Raw genomic sequence first — 13,457 nt, forward strand, 5'->3', positions numbered from 1 at the left:
CTGCTTCTCTCAAGCCAGAGGTTGCTGTATTTATAGTTTTGAATGGCGTATGCATGATATTTAAATCATACAGATATTTACTCTCATTTCTCTTTGATTTGCTTCTTACAGATGGGTGTGAACTAGTTTATGGGTTATTGTGTGTTGGAGCAGAAAAATAAGACTAGGCAAAGAGGCTTGAGAAAGAAAATTTCAGACATGTTAGTTCCATCTTATAAAAATAAAGGGCCATATTTCACCAAATGCCATAAGCTATGCAGTATGTTATATCTGTGCTTAATTTGTCTACTTGACTTTAAATTGTGGTATTTCTATTAAGGATCATTTTTGTGTGCGTAATCTAAAAAAGCTGACCTCATATAAATGGAGAGTCGAATGGTGGTTGCTAGGGGGTAGAAATGGGGGAAATAGAGCACAAGTGAGGGAAATAGAGTCCAACTATAAGATGAATAAGTTCTGGGGATCTAAGATAGAACATGGTGAACACAGTTAACAATATCATGTTCTACACTTGAATATTGTGAAGAAAGTAGATCCGGAATGTTATCACCACTCACATACACAAGGTAATGAGGAGTGGGGATAGAAATGTTAACTAACCATATTGAGGTAATCATTTCATAATACATATGGGTATCAAATCGCCACCTGCATACCATAAACACACCTATGTTATGTATCAATAATATCTCAAACTGAAAAAATCATATTCTTCAGCTTACAACAGTTTCATATCTATATTGTTCTATATTAGTGATGGTCAATAAAAAATATAATGTAAGCCACATATTTAAAATTTTCTAGTAACTATATTAAAAAACTAAAAAGAAATGGGCAAAATTAATTCTAATAGTATATATTATTTAACTGAAGTTAATATAATTTCAAAATATAATCAATGTAAAAATTATCAGTGAGATATTTTACTTTATTTTTACATTAAGCCTTTGAAATCCAGGGTGTATTTTATACTTATAGCCCATCAGTATCAATTTAGCCACATTTCACGTAGCTACTGGTGGCTCACAGCCACCATATTGTACAGAGCAATGCTTGAGTAAGCCCTATCTGAGGTTACCAAAATCAGGAAAACCTGGTTTAATTTTCTTGAAAGAAAATAGGGTAAATCTATGGAGAAAGAATTATTTTCTAGTTTTAAATACTAGACTAATAGCTCTGGAGTTCAAAATAGCACAGCTGTATTTGAGTCTTAATGCAGCTGCATTGTATAAAATGAAGACATTTTAATCCAAATAGGAAACAGGGAAATTGATGAAGTGAGAAAATGTACAGCCCACTTGTGCTTGAATGAATGGCTTCCTGGAGACCCTGGAAGAAATGTCAATCCTGTAAATACTAGGATGAGTTTCTGGCATCTTTTGGGTGATTAGTACTTAATGTATTGTGCTGAGTTCTTCCTTTTCCTAAAGGAAGTTCCTATTTTAGACACCTTCCAACCTGAAAGGAGAAAAAAACAAAAACAAAAACAAAAAACAAAAACCCTCCCTCACTATTGTAACTGCTTCTGAAAGTCTACAATCTATGGCTTGGTGCTCTCTGGAAAGTATTCAGTAGCTGACCACCAGTGAACAAGGAAAAAGAAATATATGCTACACAGCTGAACAATAAGAAAAGCATGTATTTTTGTCTTACTTGAATATCTCTCTTTTTTTTTTTTTTTTGGAATACAGAAACTAATATTGCTACTCAGCTATGTGCTGGAAATTCAGCTATGTGCTAGAAGTTCCACCTTCATTCTGAGTCATTGTCCCTCCCCAGGTCATGAGGTTCTTCAGTTCTGAGTATGATCTGGGACTCTCAGCTGCTCATATTTCGTGTCTGAGAAGAGATACCATTTCAAGCTCTACACTTTGCTCTAGCTGGTTCTTCCACAAGTTTATCAATTCATTCATTTAAAAGTATTTATTGAAAGCCTACTGTTCTAGAAATATATTTAGAAATATAAGAGTGAAAAGGTAGGGGAAAAATAGGATAAAATCTCCTTTAATGGGACAAAGAAAAAAGGAAAAATAAGAAACAAATAAATAGTAGATCGATAGTGACTAGTGCTCTACAAGAAAGTAAGTCAAGGAAAGAGTATGGAAAGCACAGTGATTTGGAGTGCCTCAGGGGGAAAAGGTGTGCAATTTTTGATAGGACGGTTAGGGAAGGTCTCATTGAGGTGGCATTTAAGCAAATACCTGAAGAAGGTGAGAAGGGAGAAATAACAAGTGCAAACACCCTGGAGCTGCAAAAAGACTGGAGCATTCCAGCTAATGTCATATTCAATGGTGAAAAGCTGAAAGCCTTTCTTCTAAAATCAGGAATAAGACAAAGATGCCCACTCTCACCACTTCTATTTAACATAGTATTGGAAGTCCTAGCCACAGTAATCAGACAAGGAAAAAAAAAAAAAAGTCATCCAAATTGGAAGGGAAGACGTAAGAGTGTCACTATTTGCAGATGACATGATACTATATACAGTATATATACCTGATGTCTCCACTAGAAAACTATTAGTAATAATAAAGGAATTCAGTAAAGTTTTAGGATACAAGAATAATATACAGAAATCTGTTACTTTTCTTACACTAATAGTGAATTATTAGAAAGAGAAAGCCAAAAAAAAATCTCATTTAAAATAACATCAAAATGAATAAAATATCCAGGAATAAACTTAACTAAGGAGATGAAAGAGCTATACTCTGAAAACTATGAAACATGGATGAAGGAGTTTGAAAATAGAAGGAAATGGAAAGATATCCCATGTTCTTGGATTAGAAGAGTTAATATTGTCAAAATGCCCAAAATACCTGAAGCAATCTACTTATTTAAAGCAATTTCTATCAAAATATACATGACATTTTTAACAGAACTAGAACAAATAATCCTAAAAAATTATATGGAACCACAAAACATGCATAATTGCCAAAGCAATCTTTAGAAAATAGAACAAAGCTAGAAATACCACACTCCCTGACCTCAGGCTATACTGTAAAGCTATAGTATTCAAAACAGCATGGTACTGACACAAAAATAGACACATAGATCAATGGACTAGAGTCTGAAGTAAAATCATGCACTTATGGTCAGTTAATCTATGACAAAGGAGGTAAGAATATACAATGGAGAAAAAACAGTCTCTTCAAAAAGTGGTGTTGGAAAAAATGGACAGCTACATGTAAAACAATGAAATTAGAACATTTCCTCACATCATTTACAAAAATAAACACAAAATGAATTAAATAAGTAAATGTAAGACTGGAAGACATAAAATTCCTATAAGAGAATGTAGACAGAATGCTCTTTGATATAAATCATAGAAATATATTTTTTGGATCTATCATCAAAGGAAAAAGAAATAAAAGTAAAAAATAAACAAATCGGACCTAATTAAACTTAAAAGCTTTTGCACAGCAAAGGTAATCATTGACAAAATGAAAACACAAACTGCTGAAGGGGAGAAAATATTTGCAAGTGATATGACCAATAATATGTTAATAATATCCAAAATATATAAACAGCTCACACAACTCAATACCAAAAAACAAAACAGCCCAATTTAAAAAAATGAGCGGAAGACGTGAATAGAAATTTTTTTTTCAACAAAGATACAAAGCTGGCCAATAGGTACATGAAAAAAATTCTCAACAAGCTCTGAGAACTTGTTAATTATGTTATTTATGTCCTACTAGGGAAAGGAACATAACCGAGACATTTGGACAGGAGTTTATTTAATCTGCTTCCCTCAAGCCAGAGGTTACTGTATTTATAGTTTTGAAAGGCATATACATGATATTTAAATCATACAGATATTTACTCTCATTTCTCTTTGATTTGCTTCTTACAGATGGGTGTGAACTAGTTTATGGGTTATTATGCAAGATAGGAATATGTAATTAACAGATACAAATTAATGTATATAAAATAAGTAAGAAACAAGGAGGACATATTGTACAACACAAGGAAATATAGCCATTATTTTAATAACTTTAAATGGAGTATATAATCTATTAAAATATTGAATCACTATGTTGTAATTTGATTATACTTTAATTTGTTAAAAAGCCTGGTGTGTTCAAGGAATAGCACACAAGTACACCAGGATTCCCAAGTGGCTTTACACATCTTAAAGACTTTTCTATCTCACTTGACCCATATAAAGGGACATTTCAGATTTATTAATAAAAATCATTATCTTGGACCATCTAAATTTACCAAATTGGGCCCCAGGTGAATGATGAAAGAGATAAGAAGATAGTATGAGGCCAGAGGAATCCGTAATGGGTTTTGGCCATTTGTAAAATGAGGGATATTAACTACAGCATTTATTTCCAGCTGCTGGGGCTTTTACTCTATTGCCATTTTGTTGATCATTTCTCTCCCCTCCCCCATACTCCTCTTTCTCCTTGTCTAAACATACCTGAAGATGAGCTGGCTCATTGATCAAGCCTGCTTCATACCTCTTCCCCTACCCAGCAACTTATCATACACTGTCTCTTTGATGGCTCTGCCTTTAGTTATTCACTCTTTCTGTTAAGGGCTGCAGGTGATTTTACATCTTCAACAAGGTCTTCATAAGTGAGGAAAGGAGGAGATTAAATCAATCAAATAATAGCCTAACTGGAGGTAAACAGAAAATTGGCTGAAGAGAGTCTGAAACATGCAGGAAGAATTAAAGTCTAAATATGTGTGTATGAAAGAAAAATATGACTAGTTAATAACACCTAGCTAAAATTTAGCTAAGGCTAATGGGAAAGAATTAATTTAAAGAAGGCCAAGAAAAATCAGACCCAGGGAGCATAGGTTCTCTTTCATAAATTAGTGAGTCACAATAATTTAGGCAATAGATGAATAATTGTGGGGTAAGATTAACTAGGTGTTTAAAGATTGTTGAAGACTTTAAATTGCACCAATTTAGCAGAGAGTAGATTCAATGTGTTTTAATTCAACAATTAGCTCCCCAAAGAGAAGGGAGCTTAAGTATCCCTTTTCATGCGTGGGTCTCTGCTATGTGATATCTTCTCTAACATTTGCTGAGTTGGAGTTAGAACCCCAGAATGTCTGACTGGGGTGCTTTGGGTTGACTTTTAACTTTCTTTAAAATTAAAAAAAAAAACTCACAGAAATAAGAATCACAAAATGTTAGAGCTGGAAAGGGCTCTAGTCAAAACTTTTCATTTTACAGATGAAAAGTCAGTTTCTTCATCTGTAAAATGAAGAGGTTGGAAGAGATGAGATTGGATATCTTACACTTCCAAGAACACATAAAGTCTAGAGTGACTAAGTGGTGCCCAAAGTTGCACAGCTGGTCTGTGCCAGACTTGAAAAGTCTGGCCTTGGTTCCCAGGGTTCTCTTTATGGCTGTTAAGTCAATTCTGTGTTTTAAAAAATTCAGTCAGTTCAGTTTGTTTGATACAAAGCAGATTAATGAACATCTCACTGAGTTGGATTTTTTTCTATTTTAATCAGTTTTCCTGAGTGATGTAAACATAACCTCAGGAATATCACTAGATAAAGAAGGAGCAAAGCTTGAACATAACACACTTATGCTTGATGCTGGCTGAATAACTCAACAGAATACAACAGCTTGGCCAGGAAACAATGGATGCAATGCTTTTTGACATGCACGTTTGTGCAAAAGTGACCTAAAAGGAGACCTGACTATGAAAAGCAAAGTAACCATATATGGCAGAAGAGAACAACCCCAACTAACTAGAACACACTGATGGGTTGAAAATACTTTGTCTTGAGGCCCCACTTCTGTGGATGCCAAGGAACTTCTGCATTTCCTTGGTGCTGGGAGAGTATAGCATTAAATGTTCCAGCAATGACTTAGTGGCTAGGTCATCTCCAGACCTGGAGATGGAGCAGTCTATCCCTGTACACCACTCTGGGGCTCTGATCCTGTAATTGACACCATGGATTCCAAATCTGAGACACCCTTTAATTTCATCCTCTTATAGGAAACAGGTCAACATCATACATTTAAAAATGCTTTGTATCAAATACCTCGGAATACACCTGACCAAAGAGGTAAAGGACCTATATGCCGAGAACTATAAAACCTTAATCAAAGAAATCAAAGAAGATGTAAAGAAATGGAAAGATATTCCATGTTCCTGGATTGGAAAAATCAATATTGTGAAAATGGCCATCCTACCCAAAGCAATCTACAGATTCAATGCAATCCCTATCAAATTACCCATGACATTGTTCACAGAACTAGAACAAACAATCCAAACATTTATATGGAACCACAAAAGACCCAGAATCGCCAAAGCAATCCTGAGAAACAAAAACCAAGCAGGAGGCATAACTCTCCCAGACTTCAAGAAATACTACAAAGCCACAGTCATCAAAACAGTGTGGTACTGGTATCAAAACAGACAGACAGACCAATGGACCAGACTAGAGAATCCGGAAATAAACCCTGACACCTATGGTCGATTAATCTTTGACAAGGGAGGCAAGAACATCAAATGGGAAAAGGAAAGTCTATTCAGCAAGCATTGCTGGGAAACCTGGACAGCTGCATGCAAAGCAATGAAACTAGAACACACCCTCACACCATGCACAAAAATAAACTCCAAATGGCTGAAAGACTTAAATATACGACAGGACACCATCAAACTCCTAGAAGAAAACATAGGCAAAACACTCTCTGACATCAACATCATGAATATTTTCTCAGGGCAGTCTCCCAAAGCAATAGAAATTAGAGCAAAAATAAACCCATGGGACCTCATCAAATTGAAAAGCTTTTGCACAGCAAAGGAAACCAAAAAGAAAACAAAAAGACAACTTACAGAATGGGAGAAAATAGTTTCAAATGATGCAACTGACAAGGGCTTAATCTCTAGAATATACAAGCAACTTATACAACCCAACAGCAAAAAAACCAATCAATCAATGGAAAAATGGGCAAAAGACCTGAATAGACATTTCTCCAAGGAAGATATACAGATGGCCAACAAACACATGAAAAAATGCTCAACATCGCTGATTATAAGAGAAATGCAAATCAAAACTACCATGAGATACCACCTCACACCAGTCAGAATGGCCATCATTCATAAATCCACAAATAACAAGTGCTAGAGGGGCTGTGGAGAAAAGGGAACCCTCCTGCACTGCTAGTGGGAATGTAAACTGGTACAGCCACTATGGAGAACAGTTTGGAGATACCTTAGAAATCTATACATAGAACTTCCATATGACCCTGCAATCCCACTCTTGGGCATCTATCCGGACAAAGCTCTACTTAAAAGAGACACATGCACCCGCATGTTCATTGCAGCCCTATTCACAATAGCCAGGACATGGAAACAATCCAAATGTCCATCGACAGAGGATTGGATTCGGAAGAAGTGGTATATATACACAATGGAATACTACTCAGCCATAAAAAAGAATGACATAATGCCATTTGCAGCAACATGGATGGAACTAGAGAATCTCATACTGAGTGAAATGAGCCAGAAAGACAAAGACAAATACCATATGATATCACTTATAACTGGAATCTAATATCCAGCACAAAGGAACATCTCCTCAGAAAAGAAAATCATGGACTTGGAGAAGAGACTTGTGGTTGCCTGATGGGAGGGGGAGGGAGTGGGAGGGATCGGGAGCTTGGGCTTATCAGACACAACCTAGAATAGATTTATAAGGAGATCCTGCTGAATAGCATTGAGAACTATGTCTAGATACTCATGTCGCAACAGAAGAAAGGGTGGGGGAAAAAACTGTAACTGCAATGTATACATCTAAGGATGACCTGACCCCCTTGCTGTACAGTGGGAAAATAAAAAATAAAAATAAAAAAAATAAAAATGCTTTGTACACAGTCTTAGGAGTCTATACAAAAACTGTTACATCTGATAAACAAATTAAGCAAAGTAGCAAGATACAATATTAACATTCAGAAATCAGTTGTATTTTTGTATACTAACAATGAAATATTATAAAAGGAATATAAATATCTTTTAAAATTACAACAACAAAAAAATACCTAGGTATAAACTTGACCAAGGAAATGAAAGACTTATACACTAAGAACTATAAAGCATTAATAAAGGAAAAGAGGACTCAAATAAATGGAAAGATTTTCCATGGATTGGAAAAATATTGTTAAAATGGCCATATTACCCAAAGCAATCTACAGATTTAATGCAATCCCTATCAAATTATCCATGACATTTTTCACAGAACTAGAACAATTATTTCAAAAATTTATATTGAACCATTAAAAAACAGAATTGCCAAAGCAATCCTGAGGGGGGAAAAAAACATAACTCTGAGGCATAACTCTCTCAGACTTCAGACACTGTTACAAAGCTACCATAATTAAGACAGTGTGGCACTGGTACAAAAGCAGACATACAGACCAATGGAACAGAATAGAGAACCCAGATATAAACCCAGACACCTATGATCAATTTATCTTCAAAGGAGCCAAGAATATAAAATGGGAAAAAGACAGTCTTTTGAGGAAGTTGTGCTGGGAAAACTGGACAGATGCATGTAAATCAACAAAACTAGAACATATTCTCACATTATGCACAAAAATTAAACTCAAAATGGCTTAAAGACTTAAAAGCTTAAACACAATACCATCAAACTTCTAGAAGAGAACATAGGCAAAACCTTCTCTGACATCAATTGTACAAAGGTTAAGTCAGTCTCGCAAAGTAATAGAAATTAGAACAAAAATAAACCAATGGGGAACACAAAAAAATTGAAAAGACAACCTATGAAATGGGAGAAAATAGCTGGAAACAATACATAAAGGAAATCATAAAAAAATGAAAAGACAACCTATGAATAGGGAAAAAAATAGTTGCAAATGATACATCTGACAAGGGCTTAATCTCCAAACTCATACAACTCAACAACAACAACAAAAACCAAACAACCCAATTGAAAAATGGGCAGAAGACCTAAATAGACATTTCTTCAAAGAAGACATATGGCTAGTAGGCACATGAAAAGATATTCAACATGCAATGCAAATCAAAACTATAATGAGGTATCACCTCACACTGGTCAAAATGGCTGTTATTAATGGGTCTACAAATAACAAATGCTGAAGAGGGTATGGAGAAAAGGGAACCCTCCTACACTGTTGCTGGGAATGTAAATTGGTACAGCTGCTATGGAAAATAATATGGAGATTCCTCAGAAAACTAAATATAGAATTATGTTTATGCATACATCCAGACAAAACTTTCACTGAAAAAGATAACATGCACCCCATGTTCATTGCAGCACTATTCACAACAGCCTAGACATGGAAACAACTTAAATGTTCATTGACAGATGAATGCATTAAGAAGATGTGGTACATATGTACAATGGAATACTACTCAGCCATAAAAATAATGAAATAATGCCATTTGAGGCAACATGGATGCAACTAGAAGATTATCATACTAAGTGAAGTAAGTCAGAAAGAGGACAAATACTATACAATATCACTTACATGTGGAATCTGAAATATGGCACAAATGAACCTATCTACAAAACAGAAACGGATTCATAGACAGGGAGAAAAGAGTTGTGGTTTCCAGGGGGAGAGGGAGAGGGAGTGGGGTGGACTGGGAGTTTGGGGTTAGTAGATGAAATTATTATGTTTCGAATGGATAGACAATAAGGTCCTATTATATAGCACAAGGAACTATATCCAATCTCCTGAGATACATCATGATGAAAAATAACATAAAAAAAGAATGTGTATATATATATATATATATATATATACATATATATATATATATATACATATATATATATATGTATGACTGTGTCACTTTGCTGTATAGCAGAAATTAGCACAACATTGTGAATCAACTATACTATAATTAAAAACATTTAAAAAATAAAAATGCTTTTTCTTCCCCTATCCATAAGCAAAATAAAACATAAAAACTGGGAAAATATCTGTAAATTACATTACAGACAAAAGGTTAATATTCCTAGTATTTTAAGGGCATTTAAAATTTGAAAAATAAGGGAGTTCCCATCGTGGCTCAGCAGAAACAAATCTGACTAGCATCCATGAGAATTCAGGTTTGATCCCTGGGCTCGCTCAAAGAGTTAAGGAACTGGCGTTGCCCTGAGTTGTGGTATAACGGTCGAAGACCTGGCTTGGATCCTGCGTTGCTGTGCCTGGGGAGTAGGCTGGCAGTTACTGCTCCAATTTGATCCCTAGCCTGGGAACCTCCATATGCTGTGGGTGCGGCCCTAAAAAAAAGGGTAAATTTGAAAAATAAAATATGAACAACCCCACTATTAAAAGGGCATCTTTTTTTTTTTTTTTTTTTTTTTTTTTGTCTTTTTGCTATTTCTTGGGCCGCTCCCGGGGCATAGGGAGGTTCCCAGGCTAGGGGTCGAATCGGAGCTGTAGTCGCCGGCCTATGCCAGAGCCACAGCAACTTGGGATCCGAGCCGCGTCTGCAACCTACACCACAGCTCACGGCAACGCCGGATCCTTAACCCACTGAGCAAGGGCAGGGACCGAACCCACAACCTCATGGTTCCTAGTCGGATTCGTTAACCGCTGCGCCACGACGGGAACTCCTAAAAGGGCATCTTATTAACATTTGGTTTTCAGGAAAATAAAATGCATACATCCCCTAAATGTATGAGTGAATGTTTAGCCTTATGCAAAATAAGAGAAGTACAAAGTCAAACCATAGGGAGATACAAATCCTCACCTACTGCATGGGTAAAACCCCAAAATTGTAATAGAATTCTGCACTGGCAAGGCTGTGCAGAAAAGATATCGTTATACATTGTGTATGAATGCAAAAGAGTATAAACTTCCAGGGAGAAGAATTTGGCACTCTAGGAAAATTACAAATTCCTTTTAACCTGTTTGTAGAAATCTATCCCAAAGAAAGAGTGGAAAAATGTGAAAAGCTATTAATTTTGACATTTTTAATTGTAGCACCATTAATAGTTGCAAATGGTAAGAAATAACACAAACGTCCATCAACAGACAACTGGTTAAAAAAACTATGGAGTACTCTGTGGTTACGAAAGAAAATGATAAACATCTTTATATGTTGCTATGATTTATTTTTCAAAATACTGTTAATTAAAGAAGAGCAAGGTGAAGTACTGCCTTGTACAGCACCACATGTGCAGTAGTATCAAGTAGAGTATGTTTGTGTTTGTGTATTTGCTTAGATTTAAAAATAGAAGCAACATGATTGAAAAATTAGGGTAGAGGGAATAGGGATAAAGCTAGATTTCTTTTGTTTTGTCCTATGGTTTTCATATTGGAATTTTGTAGATATTTAATCCAAAACAAAAATTAAAAGCAAAATGAAACAAATGAACATTATTGTATACTGACTTGTGGCTTAATCATACAGAGGATTACTTCAAGAGCTCTTAAAACAGAATAACATTTAACTGTTCATGCTAGTGGCATATATACAAAGGTTAAAAAGAACCACAATGAAATCTAAGCAGCTTTCAATAATCATATTTTAGTAATAATAGGCATATTAAAATTTTGAAAATATACTTAAAGGAAAAAGAAATTATATTAATGTAAGAGAAGAAAAGTAGACAGAAGAAAAATTCAAATGCAAATAAAAATTCAATCAAATGCAAATAAAAATTCAAGGGAATTAAGTAAAATTCCTATAATCCTAACCTGGATAACAATATTAATATGATTTTGTGATATAATTTCTTCTTCAAAACAAATAAAAGTATCTAGAAACAATGAGCAATATGGTAGCAATGAAAACACCTCCTGCCCACATTTTGGTATCTAAATAAATTTCCCTCTTAGAAAGAACCAGGGCTTCTTAGAGAAATGTCTGTTCCATGTCAGGATACAGGAAACACACACACACACACACACACACACACACACACACACACACACACACACACACACACACACACACACACACACACGATAAGCAGCATATCTAGTCCTGCTCCAAATAAGAAATCTATGAAAAGACCACTGAGTTCATGACAAAAGGATACAATAAAAACTTGAAGAGTCTCCTTGTTGTCAAAGATGGAGTACTTTGATCATTAAAAAGTATAATTACAGTAGAAGATTGAAACATTTCAACTATCTTTAGTCTAACGCTCTCCAAACTGAGCTATTTCGGCTGCTTGAAACATTTCAACCATCTTTAAATCCATGTGTTTATATTACACTTTTAAAAAGCCAATAAACCATCTCTTTGGTCATACATGGGGAACACTAGGAAAACAATTCATTATTTTAAAAATTAGAAAATTCATAATTTAAAAAAATCAATAATTTATCCTTCTCTTTTATTCAAATAATACCACAGGTGCTCAAATAGTAGATCTGGAAAACTCCTTTTAGGGGAGTACCAGCTAATATATGCAAAAGGTAGGACTGATTTAGCATAGTGCTAGTTTGTAACCTTCAATAAATACTAGACTAAGCAATATCCATCAGTGGGTACTAAAGCCATTAGTTAAAATGGGGAAGTCTAAAATGTAGAGTTTCTCAAACTTTAATGTGCACATAAATCACTTGAGGATATTGTTAAATTCTAGAATCTAATTTAGTAGTTCTAGGTTTGAGCTTGAGATTCTGCATTTATAACAAGCTACCACATGATGCCAATACTGCTGGTCAGAGGGCCATTCTGAGAAAGGGAAAAGCAGTCCCTGGCATGCGGGAGCTGGCTTGGTACTATCAGCTGGACCTTGTTATTCTTCCGATGAATGGGTGAATGTAAACAGTATCACAAAAAATCGTCAGAAAAGTTCACTCTATGACTATGATGGATTCCAAGACTGCTGTGGAATCACACCTAAGCACAAACAATAAATACACTCCAAACTACAAAGTTGACCAAATCTCCCCCTATGCTGGCTCTTACAAGTGATGCTGCTTCCTTACCAATTGTAGCCTTAGGCTCTACTCAGTCTTCCTCCTGCTGGACAAGAGTAAAATGCCCAATCACTCATGCTTCCTTTCAGCATCTAATGCAGAACAAAGCCCCAATTCCTCAAGCCATCTCTAAAATCAACAAGCATAAGCCCAGATCTTATAACAAGTCCTTTCTACCATTCTCTGAGAGGTCCCATGGTTCTTCTGATGAGCATTCTCCTCACCAAAAAATGTAATAAACACATCTTGTTCAACTACAGTGTCTTCTGGTGGTCTTTGCTGGAGTAGCAATTCAGTATTGTGATGGATCAGGCTGACAGCTGAGTCGCTAACAACCATGAGCTTCCTGATGCTAGGCTATAGAGACTCAGAGCAAGCAAGTAATCTTTCCAAAAATGATGAACCCCAATCTGATTAAACCTCCAGATTTAATCATCAGATTACAAGAAATACAGGGGTTAGAAGAATATTTTAAGCAACCATATTTAATTTAACCACAAATAAATCGCTTTTTTTTTTGACAAATAAGTGAAAAGGAAAATAGAAGATGGAG

At 35.3% G+C, this 13,457-nt stretch overlaps 1 protein-coding gene across 9 annotated transcripts in view; it reads right to left on the minus strand.

The window, feature by feature from the left end:
* SLC9A9 (solute carrier family 9 member A9) overlaps nucleotides 1-13,457 on the minus strand; it is a 685,137-nt gene that overhangs the window by 401,784 nt on the left and 269,896 nt on the right. The window lies entirely within an intron of this gene.

The sequence above is a fragment of the Sus scrofa genome, chromosome 13, assembly GCF_054392235.1.
Source record: "Sus scrofa isolate SSC_HxYL_T2T_F1_AM1 chromosome 13, Sscrofa_HxYL_maternal_Yorkshire_Landrace_v2.0, whole genome shotgun sequence".
Taxonomy (NCBI): Eukaryota; Metazoa; Chordata; class Mammalia; order Artiodactyla; family Suidae; genus Sus; species Sus scrofa.